The following is a 19,551-nucleotide window of genomic DNA, read 5'->3' on the forward strand; positions in this document are numbered from 1 at the left end:
GGGACAGGAGGGGTGGCCGCTGTGTCGCTGCAAACCAGCTGCTTCGACTTCTATCACAGGTATTAGCTTTCCTCCAAGCTTCACACACCGAGCGCACACTTTTGCCTTAACCTATGGAAAATACGGGTCACATCTATGAAATGTTGGCTGGGGAAAGAGTGTTTATAACAATTAGGCGCGAGGAGCATTTTTGGTCTTAAAAGGACTGAGTATTATTCCTGGTTTGGGTAACGTGTTTGCAGCTGGGAACAGCTGTCCTCCAGGAACAACTGGGGAGCACATGATCCTCTTGAGGAGGATTTTGGTTTACATCCAGGTAGTATGATCTAAAGGAGTAACTCTTGCAGTTATACAGGACACGGCTGGGGCAGAAGTTGGGAGAGAAATCTCATGCTTTCTTGTCTTTGATGGGGGAAGGACTCTAGGAAAGAGCACAAGGGGGGGGACATGGTTTTCCACCTCCCCATTTCCATCCTCATAACAATCCTGTGAGACTGAGCCACAGCAACTGCCCCAATGTCATACAGAGAGCTTTATGGCTGAGTGGGGGATTTGAACCCAGGTTTGCCAGGTCCTAGTCTAGCACTCTAACTATCCTAGCAGGAAAGGCAAAGGATCATTTGTTGCACTGCTGGGGCAGACAGATGATAGCTATAGCTATAGCTATATAGATATAGATACAGATGTTTATTTTCAACCACAAAGCAGGTAATGAAGCTCATTAGTGCAGCCAGACCAGGTTTCCTGGAGAACCAGTACATTTTGATTCCACCACTGCCAATCACCAGTTATTTAATGAATGCATTATATTGTTACTTACTAATTTATGTCCCAAGGCGATTTACAAGCATACCATAAAACACCTAAGAGGTTTTAAAAACAATACAACAACAACAACTGAAGATAAGTTTAACAGAAATAAAAAATGGTCACCCAAGGCAGACTCTTTTTCACCCAGCTGGAAGAGGTTTGCTGAGATATATATGCCTTAAATTGTTTCCAGAAAGTACAGAGAGTGGGTGCCTTTCAGATCTCAACAGGAATGCTGTTCTACAGAACAAGAGCAGCCACACCAAAAGCTGTGCTCCCCAGTTACTGTGGAGGAGGCTTTGGATATAATGGGGGCTTGAAGAAGAAATTCTCCTGCAAAACACAGTGGGTGACCTACTGCTCATATAAGGGATAAGCATTTATATTTCACTTTTCTATTTCAAAAGACCCAAATGCAGCTTACCAAAACAAACTGTCCAATTAAACAATAAAAGAGAGGCAGTGTGGTGTAGTGGTTAGAGCAGTGCTTTCCAAACTTTTCATATTGGTGACACACTTTTTAGACATGTATCATTTTGTGATACAGTAATTCAGACGCGGGTGGCGCTGTGGGTTAAACCACTGAGCCTAGGGCTTGCTGATCAGAAGGTTTGAATCCCCATGACGGGTGAGCTCCCGTTGCTCGGTCCCTGCTCCTGCCAATCTAGTAGTTTGAAAGCACATCAAAGTGCAAGTAGATAAATAGGTACTGCTCCGGCGGGAAGGTAAACGGTGTTTCCGTGCGCTGCTCTGGTTCACCAGAAGCGGCTTAGTCATGCTGGCCACATGGCCTGGAAGCTGAACAGCTCCCTCGGCCAGTAAAGCAAGATGAGCGCTGCAACTCCAGAGTCGTCCGCAACTGGACCTAACGGTCAGGGGTCCCTTTACCTTTCCCTAATTCAGTTTTACCAGCAAACCAGAGGTTAAACTAACCCCTTTCCATCCCTGGGAGGAGCACAGGGAACATTCACACGACACACTGCAGCTGACACACTAACGTGTCACAACACACAGTTTGGGAAATTCTGGGTCAGAGTGTCAGACTAGGATGTAGGAGACCAGTCACTGCCTCTCAGTTTAATCTACTTCGCAGCATTGTTGTTGTTTGGAGTAAACGAGGAAGGAGAGAATCTTTTAAGTCACCTTGAGCAACTTGGAGAAAAAAAGTGGGATAAAAATTCAATAAATAATAATCACCACCACCACGACCACCACCACGACAACAACAACAACAACAATTATAGCACTAATTTGAAACTACCATGGTACAAAGGACCTTGGTCCAGTCACTGTCTTTCGGCCTAACCTACCCCACAGGGTTCTTGTGAGGGTAGTATAGAGAAATGGAGAACTCTTTGTGCCATCTGCAGCTCCTTGTAGGAAAAATATGAGATAAAAATGTAAGAAAAATGAATAAAATAAAGCATACACAGCAACAATTCAAATCTCACCTAAGAAAAAATATCTGGTGTTCTGTGGGTGTCTCCACTAAATGAGGCTTTGGGTCCAGTTTCACAAAGATCAGTAACAGAACCAATGCTGACTGATTGATTTGTACATTTACATCCTATTTTTTTTTAAGCGAGTCCCCATAAACCAGCTTACAATAACTTTATGAATACAGATATAATTCAAAACAAAACAAAATCATCAAGCAATAATTTCATAAAAGCAATCTAACCATAATTACAAAAAAAACCCCCACAACCCACTACCCAAACTAAAGCAGTGGTTAGAAAGTAAAACCCAATGCAGCCTTTTTATTAATAATAATATTAAAAAAACAAAAACAAATTAAACTAAAAGGCTCAGTAATGTAAAATGGTTTTTTTAAAAAACCCCTCAGCATAGCACTTTAATTAAAAGCAGATTGGAATGAAAATGTTGTTGAAGCCCAGCTAAAAAATACAATCAATTGCAGTGGGAGGGCAGCAGAGAAGCTCATGTTTATCCCTTGGGAAGGAGTTCCAAAGATTTGAAGCTACCACTCAGGAGGATCTGTAATGCTGCCCCCCAATGTTTCGGCTTTCAAACGCCGACAACCTGGAAGTGAATCTGTTTTTGAACATGCTTCGGAAGTTAAACGGCTTCCAAAGCATGTTTCTCCATTTTTTCAACGGATTTTGCCAACCGGCAACCACACCTTGGTTGTCAAACGTTTCAGAAACTGAACAGTCTTCCGGAATGGATTACGTTTGACAACCAAGGTTCCACTGTAGATCTAAACAGCAGGCCTCCAGGAAGGCTTCCTGCCTGCCAAGCATGTGATTTGTCCCTGAGCTGTGGATCTTTCAAAAGCATCTGACTATAGCCCATGAGACCTGCCCTGATATTACTCATCTTCCCACAATGGTTGTAAGCAAGGTCTGAAAATGCACCGGCCTCCTGATTCTGCAAGGCTGTTTCCATAATTGGCCAGCCCTGCTCCCCACCCCACCCCACCAAATACTGGGAGAATTTCACCACCCTAAGAGTGTCCAGCCAAATGAACGCACACAACTGTGCCAACTGTGAACAGGGTAGAAATATATGTGTGGAGTTGTTGTTGCTGCTGTTGTTAATGTACCTTGCTATATAACATCTCAAAGCCCCGTGTACAATAAAATAAAAACATTTACCCAACCATTGCTTATATAAAAGCAACTTAAAGCCATTACATATATATCTAAAAGTCCCACTATGTATACAAAATGAATTTCAAATCCTATGAGATTACAGAAAGGGATAAAAATTCTCCTCTCATAGGAAGCTCTTCAGTAAGCACTGAAAAGTTAACAGGAGACCATGCCTGTTTGATATGTAATGGAAGATTGCTCCAGAAGGTAGGTGCCTACATGCCTAAGGAGCAGAACTCCTGCTAAGTATCAGTAAGCTGACCTCACCTACCATTATATTAACTCTGTATGGCATGAAAGCATATTTTAGGCATCCTGGCCTCAAGCTTTATAGGAGGTCTGTGTATATCAAACCCAGTTCCTTGAGCTTAGTCCAATAGTTGATTTTAATATTGTTTAGGAAGCCATGGGATTGTGCCCCGTTGCTCCTTGTAGTCCCCAGCCCCTCACCCCTCTGCTTCATTAATCCAATACAGTTTCAGTATTACTGTATTTTTTGTGAGATGCTCCTCCTGGCCCTTGCTGTGTTAGGGTCTTTGGGGGGATTGGGGAAGCAGGATGGAGCAGACCTCCTGCCCGTCCTCTGCAGACTTTCTCTACCACAGGGGTAGGCAACTGTCAGGGAACTGCTATTGGAACTAGAGGAGGAGGCAAGGCTCCACAGCGATGCTGGAGAAGGGCCAAGCAGGGAGAGAGGCAGCTCTCCGGCTGGGGAAGAAAATCAGCGTAACACCAGGGATAGAGGGGGGCCGATGGGGGAAGCGGAGAGGAGGCTCCAGGACTCCTCGCAGGAGACCAGCGAGGAGAGCACGGGTCCTCCGCTGCCCACACCCACCCTGCGCAGAAGACTTCCGCGCAGGGAGAGTAGGCGGCGACTTGGCGTCAAAGAACTTCTTTGCTGGAAGAGGTTCAAGAAACGCCCACTGACGGATTCTGCTAGCGACAGAACAGCCACGGAGAGAATGGCTGTCCAGACAGAAAAGGTTTAACCAGGCAACCTAGCCCAGAGCGGCGGTAACTTACGCACAAGCAACCCCTAAAACCATTGCAGCAACCTAAGGCCCGGGGGCTGGATGTGGACCAATTGCCTTCTCAATCCGGCCTGTGGACGGTCTGGGAATCAGAGTGTTTTACATGAGTAGAATGTGTGCTTTTATTTAAAATGCATCTCTGGGTTATTTGTGGGGCATAGGAATTTGTTCATTTCCCCCTCCAAAATACAGTCTGGCCCACCGCATGGTCTGAGGGATGGTGGACCGGCCCACGGCTGAAAAAGGTTGCTGACCCTTGCTCTACCACATGCCTCCTTTAAATCCTATAGATTTCCATCAGCTTGTAAATTTCAATGTCATGCGTAGTCTGGGCAACCCTGGATTAAAATATTGATTTCTTAATTTTGGGTTTTTTAAAAAGGGGCCGTTTTATACATGGGGGCGTCTTTTACATGGAAAAATATGGTAATAGTCCAACTTTTCAGAAAAAGAATTTGAGAATTTTTTCTTTTCTTTTCTCCCCACTGTAGGAAGTATTTGGCCACTCTTCTGAGAGAATATTCAATGAAATCCCCTATCCCATACTCTGCCTGCAAACCATGAGAATATCTAGAGCCTGCTTTTGCTCACCTAGTCTAATGATCTAATTATTTTTTAAATTAACTACTTTCCCAATCATTCTTGCTAATTTTTTCAACAGGATACAAAGATAAAACCAACAAGCTATTTTCCAGCTGGTTGCAATGGTCCCTGCCTTGCGTGTTTATTCTGTATTGTCTTCAAACCTACCTTCAGTGTTTGTATTTTGCACTGTTTTTAAAACTGTGGTTTTTGTTTTTTGCAGTTTTATGGTATGCTTGTAAATCACCTTGAGGCACATGGAAAAGGCAATTTGTAAATTAATAAATAATAATAAAATGAATTCAGAAGAAAAAAAACACTGACTCAAGATAGGCTATCAAAGAGAACACGTCCAGCTTTGAGACAAAAATTATATACTACTGGGAGGGGGGATTCATTAAAAAAGAAAAAAGAAAAAAAGGTCAGCTTAGGTGTCAGCACAGAGGACGGGAGAAAAAAATTTCATCCTCTCAATTGTTCCCAAGTAGGGCCCAAAGGAAAGTTACTCCATTCAGATTTCTCAAGACCATGAAGTCAAAGGTTGCCATTTTACAAGTGTAGGATTTGGTCCAAACCTTTAAAAAAGATTGATATAGCCTTATTTGTTTAATGGAAAGCTGGAAGGAGCCCCCGGCTACGTCTCTGCGGCCAGCTTGGTATTTTTATCTTTATGTGTGGGGACATTCCACTTCATCTTGGAACAGCAGCCACCACTTTTAGTGAAATTGAATGCCCTTTTGGCAACGTCCGGTTTTTAAAGCTGTGTGTGCCACAGGCATTCTTTCTCTCCTCCACCCCCCTGCCCCCTCCCATGATCCAACAAGCCACTCAGGAACATCACAGAGGAGCTTGCGTTAGACAGCAGCACTAGAGAATCTGGGCAAAGTCGAAGCACTCCCTGCCCGCCAAGACTGAGAGCAAGAATGTCACTGTGCCAGGGTGCCAGTTCTGCCACAGCTCAGTCTCAGGTTCAATCCACAGCATCTCTCCATACTACAGGGTTGGGGAACCTCAGGCCAGAGGCCAAATTCAGCCCACCAGACCTCAGGCCCATACCAACTCTCCCTTGGCTGCCCCCTTCACTGGTCCTGCTTTGCACCCCAAGCTTTTTCTGCCTGGCTGAAATGTGGCCTTGAAGTCTGGGTCTCAACTCTCTTGCCCACTCACACCACACCCTCTCACAGGCCATGGCTCTCGCCAGCTCTGCTTCAAACCATCGAGTGGCTTTTTGCCCAGTTGGAATGTGTCCTTCAGCTCAGATTAATGCCTCTTGCTAGGCTGGATGGGGAATAATGAGTGAGTAATAAAACTAGCATAGAGTACAAAAGGTAGACATTTACCCTCATTGCTGGGCCCCTTTCCCCCTTTGCCCCATCTACCACTGGCATGTGGGCTATGTATGGGGGGAAAGCAAGTAGCTCAGTACTGCTCCACCAGAGCTTTCCAAACTTTTCTAGTTGGTGACACACTTTCTGGACATGCATCATTTTGCGTCACAGTAATTGAGATTTCCTAGCAAACCAGAAGTTAAACTAACCCCTTTCCAGCCCCAGGAGGAGGGTGGCGAGCATTTGTGCAACACACCTGCACACTGCAACCAATACACTAAAGTGTCGTGACACAAAGTTTGGAACACTCTGGTCTACTCTGAGTAGCAGCAACTCTCCAGGGGTGCAGGGGAGGGTCTCTGGGGATGCCACTGGGGATAGAACCTGGGACCTTCTGAATGCAAGGCAGATGCTCTGCCACTGAGCCACAGAATTCCCTCTTCCTCCTTCCCCGGCTCTCGTTTTTTTGCCAGACGCACCGCTGAGCACACAATAGGTTAACTATACAGAAGATAAAGTACGCCGCTTCGTTATTTTTCATTACCATAAGAAAACATCCATTACATTTCCTATTTTATGAACGCACATCGGGGGAATCCATTACGACAAGAGCAATTGCATTCAGTTCTCTCTCCCAGCAAGCTGGGGTGCGGGGGGGGGGGGCGCGCGGAGAGGAGATAATGCAAAGGAGAGAAAGGAAAAGACAACAACAAGAAGAAGGAGAAGTGGCTGGCATTAAGGGGGTGGCAGTGAAGCAAGCTCTGAGAAAGAACAACAAAAAGAAGATTATTATTTTTTTAAAAAAAACCAACCCCTAACAGATCTGCATAGGCATCTCCTGATTTATCCAGCTTGACTTCAACTAATTAAACATCTGCCTCAACAATTTCCTCCGCAGATTTATCATCCCTATTCGGTGACAATGACTGTTTGTTACTGGCTCCCCGCCCCTCCTCCCCAAAATCTTGCTAACATTCACAGAAAAAAAAAACTTCTTCCAGTTTCTTCTTTGGGTACGTGACAGGAAAATGATACAGTATTCCCATTAACCCCCTGCCGCTGTCCTTTGTGAAAGTGTTGCTGTCCTACCAACTGAAGGATATTTTTTTTTAAAGCGTGTACATTTTTTTTTTAGAAGTCCTTTATTAAATAAATGGAGGCAATTGCAATGCTATGCAATTGCGATTGCGGCCCTGGCCCATCCTTCAAAATGTTTGCAATTGCCTTTAAAGCCCTAAAGCTGCCTGAGCCACGGTTCTTTTAGGGGACACTTCCACTCATGCATATATGCTGCCCCCACCCCACGGTTCTCTTACATCGGTGGTTTCAAAACTATGGCAGCGTACGCACCATACATTTAAAGCACATGGCTTCCCCTGGAAACTGTAGTTCTGCCCTAGCAACAATTCCCAGCACATTTAACAAACTACAATTCCCAGAATTCTTTGGGCAGGGGTTTGTGTTCATGATGGTTTTCCCCTGAAACATGCAGACCCAGCAGAGCCTTCAACGGGCCTGATCAGCACTTTCTGAGTATGCATGTACCTGAGAAACACATCCCTAGAATCCTCTGCAACTCACAAGGGTCCCATAAGACAGGTGTGTATGGAAAAGGGTTCCCTTTCTGCTATGTTACCTCCCCTTTACTGTTTCCAACAAAAATGATAATCTTTCTTTTGCCTGATTTTTCACACTTTTAAAAGGTGTCAACTGATCAAATTTTACTATGCGATCACAAACCCATTAAATACAAACACCAGTAAAAAACAAAGTACCAAGGCAAGCAAAACCATAAGGAAAAATACAGTAGAGGAAAGTAGCTTGAGCACACTCAACTTCCAAACGCACAACAGAAAAGGAAAGGGCTTAACCTGCTTTGTGGGGATACCAGATTGGCCTCTCCAGTAGGTGGTGTTTTGAAATGGGAGATTTGTGGATTTAAAGAGAGGTGTGTGCATGTGAGTACATATTTAAGGCTTGGAACAGACTCTTCTGCAGTATTTTGTGCCACAGAGTTGTTTTCTGGTATGGATGATTGTATGAAGGACCCCATTCAGGAAAAGATGACAGCTAGCCTAGGGCTCTGCTCTTCAACCTTGGGTACTCAGATGTTGCTGGACTACAGCTCCCATCCTCCCCAGCCAGGTTAGCTGATCGCCATGGACAATGGGAAATATAGCTCAACATCACCTGGGAACCAAGGTTGAAGAACCCTGGTCTAGGGCAGGAAACCGATGGCCCTCCGGAAGCTGCTATCCCTTGGTCATGCTGGCTGGAGCTGATGGGAATTAGATGCCTCCAAATACCCGGACAGCCACAGATGCCCAATTTCTGCTCTTTTTTCTGGTCCTATGAACATGAGCAGAGCTTGAGCATTATTATTTTTTGTGGGTCCTTGCCAGCGGCATCAGGAGCCAGCCTCGTATGCCCTCTTGCCTCTGAACTCAGGGCACGTCTTTATAAAGGAAGTCTGAGAGGGCCTCTACTTAGTCTCAATTCTCAGCCCATTCAAACACATTTGGGCAGTGGTGGTGTGTTGATAAATGGTGGATTTGAGAAAGATCCATTCCAATAGAATTAAAATGATTTTCCATCACACACACAGCATTTCCCATGGAAAAAAGGTCATTATCCATTTGCACGCCCATTTATTGACTCCCATGGCTCTCCACCCCGCACCCCCCCGTAAATCATAAATTGCAAAGCAAAGACTTACTCAGGGGCAGTCATTTCCAGCAAATGCAACTTGTAATAAATTTGTTTGCAGCATTCTTCCTTTCTCTTTCTCTCCTGCTAATGAATTCCACCCAACATGAGACCTAACAAGCAGACATTTTCAGAGACGGGGGGTGGGGACTGAGTCAAAGGTTCCTAGGCCCATGCCTTGGGGATGTAACCAATGTTCGTCCTACTCAGAATATATCCAATGAAATTAATGAACAAACTAAGGTCCATTAATTTCCATGGGGCCAATTCTGAGTAGAACTTAGTTGGGATAAACTTTGGAGCATTTGCAGCTGGCAGGCTTCCTGAATGATATCTTCCCATGTTCCCATCTTGCTGCATTATCTCAGAAGCCTGTTGGTGCCTCCTGGCATTTGCAGGCTAAATATTCTCTTTGCCTATGCAAAAGTGCTTGCTGACTTGCCTGTTTGTCCATCACCTTCTTGCATATCTGCTTTCTACTTAGTGTCTAACCTTTCCCTTCCACTTACCTCACCTGCCAACATACTTGCCCAAGCTTCCCTTCTCAGCTTAGACCCTGCTCGCCTGATGTGTGTGCAGCAGATTCGGAGTGTGAGAAAGTCCTGTGAGCAGTGGCGGAGCATATGCCTGAACTGCCCAGGGCGGGCGCACTCCCAAGGGGGGCGGGGAGGGTGCCCTCCCAGGCGCAGGATAGCCGCTCCGGTGCACGGAGAGCTGTGCGTACCCTGCAGCCGGGGGCGGAGCGAGCTGCCCTCGGGGGTGGAGCGAGCTGCCAATGGAGGACATTTGGCACGCCACCCACCCGTGACTCCCAAGCCTCCCCCAAGCTGTCAAAATGAAGGGGAAAGAGGGGAATGTCGCCGGCAAAGTGGGGCAGCTACTCCCCTTCCCCCAATGGCTTGAGGTAGGCTTGGGAGTTGCGGGCAGGCGACACGCCAAATGTCACCCCCTCAGCGAAGACACCCAGGGCGGTCTGCCCCCACCACACACTCCTTCCTCCGCCCCTGCCTGTGAGTGAACCCATCGCACACAATCTCTTAAAGCTTGGTTAGTATGCCATAACAACTATTGGGACATCTTCTGGGCCTCTTGCTTTGCTCAGGCACCTTGGAATCCTGACCTCAGGACTGTGCTAAGCCTGTGTCACTATTAGCCTGAATAAATATCTCTTCCTTGCTTAGAAGTAAGTCAGTATCATAGTGTGTTTGGGGTGAGAGCTGAAACCCGGGACAAGAACACCACTCCTTTCAAAAGGGAGGATATAGCAAAACCTATTGGGTCACATCCAGCTAAGTTCTACTCAGGGTGGACCCATTAAAATTAACAGATTTAAGTTAGTTGCCTCCATTATTTTTCAGTGGGTCTACTCTGAGTTGGACTAGCACTGGATACAAGCCTTTGTTGCAGGTACCACTTGTGCATTTCTACTAAGGAAACTTGTATGGAGTAGAATCCCAAGGTTCCATTTGTCACTACAGACTCTATCTGTCACTGCTAACCTCATGCTTGAGGAGGTTGGTAAAGGTTGGTAGTGACAAGGTCCGTAACGGCATTTTTATACAGAAAGTCAAAAAAGGAGAGGGAAGGAGGGAGGGAGGGAGAGAGGCTGGGAAGGTCAGTGATTCCCAAAGGTGACTTTGAAAGAGAGAGGAATAAATATGTTAACGCTTACAAGTCACAACTGCCGTCCACATATATATCAAACTTGAAACACGCAAAGCTGGCAAAATCCAGGTGTCCTGGTCATGTAAAAGTTCTACAGAGTTATCCATCAAGACACTAGAAATTGGGTAGGGGGGTAGTTGGCCTGTCCAATCAGGATCTCATGGTAAATGGCTTGATGATTTGCAGCAGAAGATCAGCAAATAGGTAATTGTTTAACTGTAATAACAACTCAAAAGCTTTCACTCTACCCCAGCCTACTAAGCCAAGTTATTTTGATTGCTACAGAATCAGAATCATAGAACTGTATTAATAATAATAATAATAATAATAATAATAATAATAATAATAATAATAAACTTTTATTTATACCCCACCCTCCCCAGCCAGGTCCGGGCTCAGGGCGGCTAACACCGAATATAAATTACAATAAAACTTAACAGGAAATAAAAGAAAAAAGAAAAAAAGAGTTAATTAAAATACAGCTTAGAATAGGGCTTAAAATGCAGCCTTATTTTAGTAGTAGCCCATAAATCAAGACCATAAAGGGTGGAAACATCAGATATTCACCCAGGCCAGTGATCCATGTTGGTCCTACATGGGCCAGCAAAAAAGCCAAGGGAAAAATTATATACCAAATCCCATATAAGGGGTCAGAGTGAGTCCAAGCCGAAGGCCAGGTGGAACAGCTCCATCTTGCAGGCCTTGTGGAAAGATGTCAAATCCCACAGGGCCCTGGTCCCTTGTGACAGAGCGTTCCACCAAGTTGGTGCTGTAGAGCTGAAAGGGACCCCAAGGCCCATCTAATCCAACCCCCTTCCAACCCCCTGCAATGCTAAAATCTCAACATGCTGGTTCATAGTAATTCAGTTGTAATTTTACAGTTATACACACAGCTCATCCCAATACAGTCATACCTCGGGTTGAATACGCTTCGAGTTGAACGCGTTTGAGTTGTGCTCCGCTGCAACCCGGAAGTAACGGAGCATGTTACTTTCGGGTTTCGCTGCTTGCGCATGCGCAGACGCTCAAACTCACATCCTGCACATGTGCAGAAGCGGCGAAAAGCGGTGCGTGCGTGCGCAGACGTGCCATCACTAGTTACGTTTGCTTCTAGATATGAACGAGGCTTCGGAACGGATCCCGTTCGTATCTAGAGGTACCACTGTATATTGTTTGTGGTGTGCAAAAGGTAACTGACTCTGCCCCCCCAAAAAACCACAATTTTTGCATCAAGCTCCACCCCTTCCAGCCAACAATCTGCAGTTCAATCCAGATAAGACTGAGGAATTGACAAATCTGTCAATTCTGGTTCTCTAAGCATCTCATTTTACCACTTTTAAATTCAGTTTTCTGCCTTTCTGCAAGAATTTTCAATTTAAAAAAAGATTCAAATGAAAAATTCACCATCATTTTTGTGCAAATCTTTCCTAAAGATTTGCACAAAATAAAACTATGTGGCCAGACTTGAAATTAGGTATACAGTTCCAGTCTTGAAAAAGAGAGAGGTTATTTTAGAAATGGAAAAAGGAGGGCCAAAATTATCAGGGGAGGGGGAGGACCTGCAGAACATTCCCTATAGAAAAGTTTTAAACGTTTGGGGCTTTCATTTATTTATTTGGCTGTGGATTAAAAATATTTATAGCCTGCTCATAAGCACAGAAAAAAGTCATTGTACCCAATGTTAGTCCTACTTAGAGCAGACCCACTGAAATGGGTGGGCATGACTAACACAGATACTGTACATTACTTTCAATGGGTCTATTATGAATATAACTTGGTTGGAGCTGAAGTGTCATAAGGAAGAACATGATCGAAGTGCATAAAGTTATGCATTGCATGAAGAAAGCAGAGAAAGCTGTTCCTCCCTGCCCTCCTTCTTCCATAATACTAGAACTCAAGGTCATCCAATGAAACTGACTGGCAGGGAATTCAGGACAAACAAAAGAAAGGACTTCTTCACACAGCATGCGATTAATTGATGAAATGCTCTGCAAAAAGATGCAGAGATGTTCACTTATCTTGGACAGCTTTAAAAAGGGGTTTCAGCAAATTCAGAGGAGGGTAGTCATATAAACAGGTTGCTAGCCATGATAGCTATATGAGGCCACTAGAATCAGAATGCCTCTGAATACTAGGTTGCTGCAATCAACAGAAGGGCCCTGTCTGCACTATAAATGAGTATCATATCACTTTAAATAGTCCTGGCTTCCCCCACAGAATCCAGGAAATGCAGTTTGTTAAGGGTGCTAAGAGCTGTTAGGAGACCCCCTATTCCTCTCAGAGACCTACAATTCCCAGTCTCCTGGGAAGAGGGACTGAGTGTTAAACCACTAAGTTCCCAAACTGCATTTCTTTGAGGGGATTACAGGATCTCCAAACAACTCCAAACAAATAATTCATATGTATATATGTATCAACTGAGAGTTCTAGGAGTACGGTAAAGGTACAGTTTATATAACCTTCTATCAAAAGGTGTGGGCACAGAGTGCTATGCTGGTGTGGGCAGTTAATCAGGATAGACAAGAGATTCAGATGATGCCAACTGTTTATGAACGCCTGGGGCTATACTGCTCAGATTCTACACTATGTGTCTGGGAAGGCTGGCTAGGGACACACTAGAGGCGAAAGTGTACTCTGTGGCTAGTAGTGCCTTTGATCAAGTTTGGGCGGTTTGCCTGCTACGTCCATTCCCGGACAGGAATCACCTGACCATTGCAGTCCATGAGTTGGTAACCTTGAGGCTGGATTACTGCAAGGGGCTCTGTGTGGGGCTGCCCTTGGGCCTGGTTTGGAAGCTCCAGCTGGTGCAGAAGGCAGCAGCCAGACTGCTGGAGGGGGCATCTGGCCGAGAACATGGGACGCCATCGTGAAAACAGCTGCACTGGCTGCCCATCGACTCCTGAGCCAAGTTCAAGGGCCTTCTGTTAATTTACAAAGCCCTGAATCCCAGGGACCACCCAAACCCTTATGTCTCAGCTCAGTTGCTGAAGGACTGCTGTTGTCCACTGAGCTGGTGGGGCTTATTTGACATCAGCACAAAACAGAGTCTTTAGTGTCATCAGCCCAGATCCAGCAGGAAGCTTGTTTCAACCTGTTGAAAACTTTCCTGTAATGCCAAGCTTACACAGGCAATTAAGAATACATTTTTCCATAATAGTTGATGGCCTCTCATTGTAATTTGCGTATGTATAATTTATTTTATTGAATTTATATACTGCCCATCTGAAAATTGCAGGGCAGTTTACAGCATAAAAATACAAAATGAGAACGCAAAATACATAGAATCATAGAATCGTAGAATCATAGAATCATAGAGTTGGAAGAGACCACAAGGGTCATCGAGTCCAACCCCTGCCAAGCAGGAAACACCATCAGAGCACTCCTGACATATGGTTGTCAAGCCTCTGCTTAAAGACCTCCAAAGAAGGAGACTCCACCACACTCCTTGGCAGCAAATTCCACTGTCGAACAGCTCTTACTGTCAGGAAGTTCTTCCTAATGTTTAGGTGGAATCTTCTTTCTTGTAGTTTGGATCCATTGCTCCGTGTCCGCTTCTCTGGAGCAGCAGAAAACAACCTTTCTCCCTCCTCTATGTAACATCCTTTTATATATTTGAACATGGCTATCATATCACCCCTTAACCTCCTCTTCTCCAGGCTAAACATGCCCAGCTCCCTTAGCCGTTCCTCATAAGGCATCGTTTCCAGGCCTTTGACCATTTTGGTTGCCCTCTTCTGGACACGGTCCAGATTGTCAGTGTCCTTCTTGAACTGTGGTGCCTGGTTCAGATTCAAGGCTTCACAAACCTCAAAGCAACAAATGTTGGGGCTGAGTGTTCTGTTCTGTTCTGTTGATCACTGGCTTCTACAGAAAGATCCTGGCTCAGATTAAGCAAACCTTGGCTTAACTCTCCTGGTTTTTTTAATTGACGTGAAGCCAGATCACCCAAGTTCAGATGAAGCAAAGTTTTCCTGAGAATTTACTTCTGAGATTGCTTTACTCCATATGTGCCCACTAGACCACTTTGATCTGTAGAACCAGCACTGTTACAGGTGCTCCATAATATTTGTTCTGCGTTTATAAGAAACTGATTTTTCAGCATGGCAGCACCCACAGTTTGGAACTTCCTGCCTACTGACATCAGGTAGGAGCATTTGTTGTACTCTTCTTAGCACCTGCTCAAAAGATTTTTGTTTTCGATAAGCCCACCCAGAGATATAGAATGTTGATGTGTGTTTTAATCTGTTTTTAGTTTTAAATAGTTGGTTTTGACTGTTTTTACTAATAATGTCATTGTTTTATTCTTCCTGTAAACCGTCTTGCGTTTTTGTTGTTTTTTTTTTTAAATATACAATCAAGCAGTGTATAAATCTTACGAAATAAATAAATAAATTTGTAAAATAAAATAGCATCAACTAGTGATTTCATGCTGATGCTGGTACCCGACAGAAGGCAGGAAGAGGCTTGGGTGGGTAGGTGGAGAGGGGGCTCTGTCAGCCCTGATGCGTGTGAACGATCTTCTGAAGCAGGCCAGTATAAAGACAGACATAATATTTTGAGTGCAGCAGATGCTGTCTGAAAGCAATCTCATTGCATTTCAATACAAAATGCACCTTCCCCCGCCCCTTCTGTCCAGTGCAAGATGTGAAAAACCAATTTTGCAGCCTATCACTGCAGTTCAGTTAGAACTGCGGAAAAGCTGGGACTATCGAAAGAGGCAACAGGCTAGCACTAACACCAACCTTCTCAAACCCCAGAGCAGCCACGCAAAGGCTGTATGTATAATATGTATGTATATTGTAATGGTGAAGGATACACGCACAGAAAATTATGGATATTGCCACTTTAATTATCACACATGGTAGATATCCCCTCAAAACATGACGGGAGGTGGAGACTAGAGTCTCACTTGATACTTTGTGCTTATATATATCTATATCTCTCTATATAAGGCAACCTGCAAAACCAGGATCACACCATGGACCCACTGTGACCACTGTCAAAATATTATGCCTTTCTTTGCCAACTGGGGCAGGGAACTGGGACTTTCAAACTCCAGAATGGCATCGGGGGGGGGGGCATTCTCGTTAAGTTGACTGGCTCCAGAAGTGCCTAACAAGAAGGAAAACGGCACTGCTCCTAATCCATTAGGCAAGCAGGCAACTTAATTATTCGGCTAAGCAGATGCTGTAACTGTTCCCACTACCCACGTGAGAAGAGAAAAGTTTGACCCCCAGGAAACAGATAAAAGTCACCCGGAAAACAAGACAAAACAAAAAAAGTGAACAAAAGAGGTGGGTAGTGTGAGGGAAGGTGCTGGGGGGGGGCTTGTTGGGGGGGAGGGGGGAAGCAGAGTACCATTCATCGCGGCTAACGACTTGTTCATTATGAGTGATGATGGATAAAGACTTCTCACGCTGAGATGAAATCAAGATTTATATGCATTGTTTCCTCTCTCAACTTGTGGGAAGATCATCATCATCTAATTCTATCTCTGCGGCCAGCGATGGGCATCCGGAGAGCCGGTTATCAAACGGCGCAGTCAGCTGGCAAAAGCCGGGACGTGCGGCTGGCACATCTGGACCGCGGCGCCAACAGCCGAGGGTGAACGATGACGTCTGGCGTGGGGCCAAATTGCTTGCAGACGCTAGCAGGTTCTCATCTACAACTGTACCCTACCAGCATCGCCGTTCTCTCTCTCTCTTTCTCTCTCTCTCCCTCTTTTTTTTTACGAGAATCAGATTTTCATTGCTTCATTCAATTGCTCTACACTGCCATTTTTTACAGCTCTTATCGTTCCCCTGGAATATGGCCTTGAGACAGCTCATCCGTGTCCTTCGCTGTGTTATCTCTTCTAACTTTTATTAAAACTTCAGCTTTCATCTGAAGATAGCTAATTAAATCCGTGACAGATTATAGACTCGTTTGAAGAAGGGGGGGGGGGAGAGAGAGAGAGAAAGAGAAATGGTGCTCAACTACTTTTTCTAAACAGAACGCTGGGCGGGGAATTATGTTCTCTTTCCAATGCAGTTAAAACTAAAAGGGGGGGCCGAAGGGGGGCAAGGGAAGAATAAGGAGTGTTTCATTCATTTAACCAAGACAAGATGCTTATCTCCTACCAAGTCTATAGATAGGTTTATATTAAAGTTCTTTGTGGCGTGACAAGACCCTGTGCCATTTCTCACCATAATTATTTCTTGATGTTGAGAAAGATTCTCTCAGCGTTAGGGCTGTAAGGGCATGCCTGCTTAACACTGGACGGAAAAGCACAGGCCTGCAGGCACCAACCTGGTTGCTCCACAATTTAAAATAGGGAGACTCTAAGCTTCTGTGTACTTTTAAACACTAAGGACATCTAAGGAAGTTTTTGCAAAGAAGACTACTTTTAAAACTCTAAAGTTAGGGAGTACAAGTATAGGAAATTGCCTTAGAGAGTGTTAGACCACTGTTTCAACTAGCTCAATATTGTCTATGCTGACTATAGGGACACGGGTGGCGCTGTGGTCTAAACCACTGAGCCTCTTGGGCTAGCTGATTGGAAGGTCGGCAGTTTGAATCTGTGCGGCAGGGTGAGCTCCCGTTGCTCCGTCCCAGCTCCTGCCAACCTAGCAGTTCAAAAGCATGCCAGTGCAAGTAAATAAATAGGTACCACTGCAGTGGGAAGATAAACAACATTTCCGTGCACTCTGGCTTCCATCACGGTGTCCCATCGCACCAGAAGCAGTTTAGTCATGCTGGTCACATGACCCGAAAAGTTGTCTGTGGACAAACGCTAGCTCCCTTGGCCTGAAAGCAAGATGAGCACCGCAACCCCATAGTCGCCTTTGACTGCACTCTACCATCCGGGGGTCCTTTACCTTTTTACCTACTCTGACTCTCCAGGATTTCAGACAGGGTGTCTCCCCCAGCTCTACCTGGAGATGCTGGGGAATGAACCTAGGACTTTCTGGACACAAATGAAGCTTTGCATCACAAGGAAGCTTTAAAGCAAAACCACCAGCAGCTTTCACAGCCCAATCCTATGCTTATTTATACAGGAGTTTGTACTCCCTGCGTCCCAGAAACAACATCATGGCAAGGTGGGAAATTATCTGGCCCATCTACTAGACAGAAAAGGAGCAGCTGCTCCAACATTTTTCACTCTCCATTCCTTTTTGCTTTTGAATTAGACTGTGAGTCTACAGGCAGGGACTGTGCCATTATTTCAATATATGTACAGTGCTCAGAAAATGTAAGGTGCTTTGGAAACAGTAACAGTAGTAAGAATAAAAATAAAAATAAGAATATTGAAGCACTTGGGAGTAGTAACAATAATAATAACAATAACTACAACAGTAAGTCAGCCCAAGTTCAGTAGCTACAAAAGATTATAGCTTTACAGAGGAACACAGGGAGCTGCTTTATCCGGAGTCATACCATTGGTCCATTTAGCTTACTATTGTCTAAACTGACTGGCAGTGGCTGTCCAAGCTTTGGGGCAGCTGACATTCTCAGCCTGGTTTGGAGATGCTGGGGGTTGAACTTGGAACCAGCTGCATGCAAGGCTGATGTTCTACCACTGAGCTACGGCTCCTTCCCCAAGTAGGTGCACAAAGGATCACAGCCTTCACTTCCCAGTGCATTGCATCTGAGGGGTGGCAAATCAATGTGAAAAATGGAAGAGCGATATGTAAAAACCCAGGTGCTTTGATTCGCATGGCACGTTTGTTCAATTTACGAAAGTCAGAAATAAAAGATGGTTCCTAGCATTGCTTATGAGAACACCTGAAGACAAGTGACTGTAAACCCCTTTATTCAGAATGAGTGGTAGGCTCCAGCCCCTACGTGCATCTTTAAGAAACATGAAACATGCACAAACACTTAAGTCTAACTAAATGCTCAAAATTCTGGACTATCTGCCCCAGCTTCTTCCTGCTCACTAAACCCTGTTGCCTCTTCCACCACTACCTCCTCCCAAGCCTCTCCCTCTTCTCCCTCTGAACATGCATAATCATCCCAACACTACTCCCCTGTCTCTGAGCCTTCTTCCCCTGGAGGTTCCCTTGGGGGTTCCCCACCTGGTGCCTTCCCCCCACTCCTCTGCATCCAGCCAGTCCACGACACAAGGGATGGAGCAACTCCTCTATGAAAACAGGCTGCAGCCACTGGCCTGATCGAGCAGGCTCTTCTCATTTAACACAGGACTTGTCATAGGCTGAGGTTCTTTGAAACCAGGAATAAACTTGGAGGGGAGGGCAAGGGGGTGAGTTAGGCACTTCACTTGGGCCTCGCTGAAGCTCATCCACATAGTACCAAACCATGGTTTAGTGTCAAGTGAGTACTGAGCTGCTGGATACTCCCACTTTAAAGAGGAGAAAAGCAGCACTTCAGCCAGCCTTCAGGTCCAGTGATATTAATGCAACACGCTTGCAAACGATTTTCATGAGATTTGGTGTACACGCCATTTGGAAAGACAATGGCATATTTGACAGCACTGGAATGCACCTATTTCTCTGTTATTAAGTACTACTGCATTGGGCAGAGACATATCTATAGATTTACAGTTTCAATTCATATCTTTCTCTGACACTAATTTAAAAAAGTGTACATAAACCGTGAGAAGTGAAGGCTCGTTCACATTCCCAGCTTGTTGCAGTCAGAGAATGCTGGCCTGCGGTCTTTACTCCGACAAGGCCGTTTACTACAAAGTGGGTGATAATAATCACAAGACCAGGAACCGGGGCTTTGCTATGGATATATTGGGCCGTCACCCTCCTCTCATCGCAGTTGGCATTTCCCACTGTGAAATATGGCGGAGGATCTTCTGACCTGTGT

At 45.0% G+C, this 19,551-nt stretch overlaps 1 protein-coding gene across 18 annotated transcripts in view; it reads right to left on the minus strand.

Annotated features, from left to right (window-relative positions):
• The window catches only part of MAPKAP1 (MAPK associated protein 1), a 180,867-nt gene that overhangs the window by 69,380 nt on the left and 91,936 nt on the right, over positions 1 to 19,551 (minus strand). The gene's annotated exons all lie outside the window — the stretch shown is intronic.

This window comes from Podarcis filfolensis, assembly GCF_964270895.1.
Source record: "Podarcis filfolensis genome assembly, chromosome: Z".
NCBI lineage: Eukaryota > Metazoa > Chordata > Lepidosauria > Squamata > Lacertidae > Podarcis > Podarcis filfolensis.